The following is a 5,500-nucleotide window of genomic DNA, read 5'->3' on the forward strand; positions in this document are numbered from 1 at the left end:
AAAAATACGTCCCATTGAAATACATTGAAAGTCGTGCTGAGTGACACGGAAAAAAAAGAAGGATATGTGTGCCCTTTGGACACGAAAAAATAGATTAATGTTGAGTAGCCTACCGAATATAAAGCAAAAAAACGAGGATTAAAATCTCTTGATTAAATGTTGAGTAATGTAGCTCTTAAAGTTTGCAAAATGAATAACAATTGAGAAAAAACAATAGTGTGCTCTCGGAAGAAAAACGTGGTGCAGGCACGAAAAATACGTCCCATTGAAATACATTAGATTGAAAGTCGTGCTGAGTGACACGAAAAAATGGGGAAACTCGTGTCCATGAACACGAATCAATAGATTAAATTTCGTGACAATGTCAATGACAATGAGACTGGGTTGAACTATCTGGTATCCATTTTTCATGTAACATGATAATGGCCACATGTCAATCAGTTCGTTAATGTGTAGGCACTGCAATCTTCCACTGTCATTTTTCACTGAGTACATGTGGTAGTGTGGAAGGAATTCTGCTGAATATACTCTCATCAGAAAATGAAGTGCAGTATCATCTTTAACTACAAGGAGGATGAGTTCACCGAACTCCACCGAGTCATCATTCCTAGTGACAACAAATTGCCCCTTCTTGTATATTATCCCATTATACTGCACATCTACAGGAATCTTTGTATTTATTTCAGTGAAGCCAAATTGCAAGACTGCGTCTTTAACTTGTTCACTGTAAAGCTCAGAGTAGAAAGGCACGCCTTCTTTCATAAGCAAGGCTGGAGGACTCACTGACCCAGCTGAAAGATAGGCCTGAAACATCTGATGTCTTTCTGAAAGAGTGAGACACAGGTTTTTAAAGTTTTTCAAATGCCTTGCACATCTTTTTAAAGTAACTATGCTTACTTTCAAAGCGCATAGTCCATAGTCTCATCAGTGGGCCAAATTTCAAAATCAGTCCTGGGTAGTGGCGCAAATAATGATGCTTTGGTCTCAAGTTGGTATCTGGAAACCTTGCCTTCTGGAATCTAAATATTCCTGAATGAGAGCATCCAGGTAAAGAACTTGTGGCTCAGAAATGTTTTGAGCGCAAATCAAGTCAACTATGTCCTTTAGTTGCAGAGTTAATTGCCATACATCATCTTGTGCGTCTTCTACTCTGTCTCCAATGATTAAAGGCAACAGTCGTAAAAAGTTCCAGTTTTGTACAGCATGACCAGAAAGTCGCAGTGTTTTAGGACTGGCCTCACATGGCTTGGAGGACGCATCTACAGATCCATATTTGAACTGCTTAATGCGTCTGTTCAAAATAGTGTATGTGAACCATCTCTTTTTTTTAATAAAGTACCTCAGGTAAAGTGCAACATCATAAGAGAGGACACCCTCAAAGATGTCATGACCAAGACACGGGGGCAAACCAGGCAGACAAACATCAAAGTGTTTCAAGGAATTAAATTCTGACCTGAACTTTACTCCATGAACATCCGCCACGTCTTCAGCTTGTAACTGATCCACTGCTGACTTGTAGCTTTCAGGGGTTCGCTCTGGTCCACAAGAAATTGGGTCATCCCCCTGAAATTGAGTTCGAGAAATGAGACAGTATCTGCAGAAATATTGTGAAGAACTGAAATTTTCAGTAAAGCCACCAATGCATCCCAAGTTGTCTCCAGCAATGCAGTAGAGAGTCCTTTTAACAACAGATTCATCTGCCATTGCTATCCCATTCTCCTTCAGTAGTTTCAAGTCAGCCAGTAGCTCTGAAAAAACTTGGCATGACTTGAAGTCTTTAAAGTCCTTCTCTCTACACAGCAAAACCAGCTGCATGTGATCAACATTTGATCGAAGATGTGGGGGCAAATTTAATAGTGAGAAGTACACAGCCAAAACTTTGTGCTTCTTTTTTGCAGAACCCAAAGGGTTCACCACCTCAAATGCATCCTTGTATAATATCAGCTTAAGGCAAGATGCATTTTCCTGAAAAAAGGTGTTTTATTTAAACACCTTACCATCATGGCAGTCACAGAGTACATCTGGTTTTGAAACAGCATTATCATAAGGAGCTGCTGACATGAGCCCTGATTGTAACATATTCTTCAGTGTGTTTAACAAAGGAACGTAGAACGCAAATCTTTCTGTTCTGTTCTCATCTCTGCCTAGAAACACCCTTTTGGGCTCAACATATTTAAACATTTCTTTAAAACACTGTGCTCTGGAGTATGCTGTTCTCATAGGCCCTGTGTGGCAAGCTGAGAACAAGTCAGAGTCCTTCACTGTATCACAGATTTTTACAATCTCTTCATCTGATACAGACAAATCTTTCAGAAGCAAGTTTAATCTGTTCAGTGTATATGTGTGTCCCATCTCATGTATGTTTTGAATCTCTTCAACAATGGTTTGAATAGTAGATGCTGGAATAAGAAGTTGCCCCTGAAGTTTTATGTAAAATAAACACACATTTCTGAGGTACAAGTCCCCAAAAGTGTCTTCAGCAACAACTGATACACTGACAGTTTCGTGCACGGTAGGGATGTTTTGCTCATTTGTAGAAGGCCTTTCTGAGTTTGTATCCCTGAACTGGCCACAAATCACATTTACTGAACAATGTCTGTGTTTTCTGGACATATGAGAAGTAAATGAAGATTTCACAGTAAACAGTAAGGTTTGCATCCTCTCACTGGGCAGTTTACGGGACGTCCCTCTGCTATGTGCTCCTTAAGGTGAGCAACCAACTCCCTGACTCCGTCACACTGGCGCTCACAAAGTGCAACCGTGCACTTCAGTGTAGCTAAAGCCATAACGTTAGCATGATCCGGAGCAACCGACGACACAGCACTATGGTGGCGATAGAAGTGCGATTTTAATGATGTATATCTAGAAAATACCTGCTTACAGCCAATTTCCACACACTTGAAAATACAACGGGGTTCATTGCGATGCAGTTTACAATGTACAACATACACCTTAAGAGAATGAACAGATTCTCCACAAACACAACAAGAATACATCTTACAGGTCAAACAGGGAAATATCAATCATAAAACATAACCTAAAAATCATATAAAACATAAACCTTACTGTAGTAAAACGCTGAAAATGAGCTGAATCCAAAATCACAAGTACAGACAAGTCCATAAAGTTTCGACGCTGTGCTGCCGTTACTTCAACTGGTAGCGGAGCCAAATGCAAGGCGCTGATTGGACGCCGCGTAAAGATGCAAACAGTGTTTAAATTCAGGCGCCCTTTCTTTCTACAAATTAAAACTCAAAAACTCTGATGTGTTTTATTTTGCTAAACACAATTATCTTTACCTTTGGTGGTTATTGAAAAGGGTTACTGCAAAATAAAAAAATCAGAAAAAACAAGTGCAAGTTCTTTTTAAACTTTTTTTTTTTAAACTTTTCACAATATTGCACCATCTATAAATGCAAACTTCAAGCCTACAACCTGTTCATTTCATGTGAAAGATATTATCTCTCTCTCTATATACACATATATATATATATATATATATATTAAACAGATTAATTGGTGATTATGAAAATTATATTCATGACATTTGTAACTCTAAATACATTTACAAGTAAAGCCTCAAATTCCCCTAACTCTCAGCTCTTTCTTTCTTTCTCTCTCTCTCTTTCTTTCTCTCTCAGCAAATTTTAAAAAATGTAGCAAATGACTGCACACGACAGTTGTGGCTACATGCTACACGCACAAGCATGTGCTGTCACCCTCACCCTCTTTTTTGTCCACACTGCCACACTGGAAGTACAGAGAGTCTGTTGGAGCTTTGATACGACAGTTCAGTAGAAGTTTCCGTGTGGTACATGTGTTGTAATGTTAGCTAATCTAGTGGCTCACAGAGGCTAAGGGTGCGGCTGAATAGTCAATTTTGCTTAGGAACCTTCCTAACTAAGTGGAATTACCACAATTCCTCCTCCGTTCGGTCATTCACAACCAGACATAAGAAAGACAATAACAATGTATTTAAACAGTGTGATGCAGACTGCAGCAGAGAGAATGTGAATATCAACATACGTGTTGACCTGATGTAAAAATGTTGATCATGAAGTGTGTTCTGTTGTTGACTGTCGAGCTGCGTTCACGCACAGTAAAAACTGTTTCTAACTGTGACATCCAGCGTCCTGCAGATCATCATGAAGTTACTGTTGCTGATTAATCATATATTTTTGCCATGACTTGCTAATATGTTTATATGAGTGGACAGGAGGGTGAGCGACCATACAAGCGTAACAAACACTGACTTCTGTGACAGGTGGGCAATATTCATTTATTATTGAATTCTGATGTTGATAATGAAGTCATATTTTTCACAGGGTTTTCCACGTTTATATTTCCTGCATTAAAAACACAGTAAGAACATATCTAGTAAGTATCTCAGATGAGCGTTTTGTAGTCCATCTCCAGAGCTTTGTAGTTTTACCACAGATCACGTCAATAACATTCACCGTCGCATCATGACATAGTCTAGTGCATGCAGTTGGATTCTCTGAACACCGTGGTCGTCTTCTCCTAACCCCTTATGAATTCTCCTTCACATCTTTCCGTGACGTTTTCCATCAAGGTCAAGGAAGTGGTTAGGAAAGGCAAAATAGCAACATTTTTTCACTATTCGACCGCATCCTAAGTCTCTGGTGGTATGTCTGTCAGGAGTGTTAGTATGTCAGGCCAGAGTCTGGACATCTGAATCTTATTAAGGCTTAAAGTTATGCATAATTATCAGTGTGACCGCTTGATTGACAGGTGGGTGTCAGTACAAATGACCCCAGGCATCATTCGCCCCACCTTAGGTCACCTCCTTTCCGATGTTTTGTTTAACCGGGAAGCAGAAGTAGCAGTACATCCAACATGGCGTGGCCATTATGTTAAACAGTGATAAAAAGTATTTTTTACAAAAAATAAATGCAAGAATTACAGTGATGGCTCGTATATGTATATTACGGTATATTTTGTTAGATATACAGTGTTTAATACGTTTAACAGTGAGAAAAAGTATTTTTTACAAAATTTAAATGTAAAAATTACAGTGTTGACTAGTATATATATTACGGTATATTTTTGTTAGAGATATGTGTTTAATACATTTAACAGTGAGGAAATGTATTTTTTACAAAAAATAAATGCAAAAATTACAGTGATGGCTTGTATATATATATATATATATATATTACGGTATATTTTTGTTACAAATACGGTGCCATTGTATTTTACAGTGGAGTAATGTATTTTTCCCCCCAAAAAACTGTCCAAAATACGGTTTTGGCTGATAAATACATTTACGGTGTTTCATTGTTACTAAAACTGAATTAAACCATTTATCGTTTTACGGTCTTTTACTGTCATGGTTTAGCAGTTTTTCACCGTAAAATCTACAGACATTTTTTACAGTGCATGTGTAAATAATGGAGCACCATACATAGTCCATTTCACATCCATGATGGATTTTAAAAGCTCATGGTGAAGTGTTCTTAGATGCCAGCTGGTCTGATCT

At 38.3% G+C, this 5,500-nt stretch overlaps 1 protein-coding gene across 1 annotated transcript in view; it reads left to right on the plus strand.

The window, feature by feature from the left end:
* Window positions 1-5,500, plus strand: part of LOC127628030 (glucocorticoid receptor-like) — a 101,231-nt gene that overhangs the window by 30,622 nt on the left and 65,109 nt on the right.

This window comes from Xyrauchen texanus, chromosome 34, assembly GCF_025860055.1.
Source record: "Xyrauchen texanus isolate HMW12.3.18 chromosome 34, RBS_HiC_50CHRs, whole genome shotgun sequence".
NCBI classification, from domain to species: Eukaryota; Metazoa; Chordata; class Actinopteri; order Cypriniformes; family Catostomidae; genus Xyrauchen; species Xyrauchen texanus.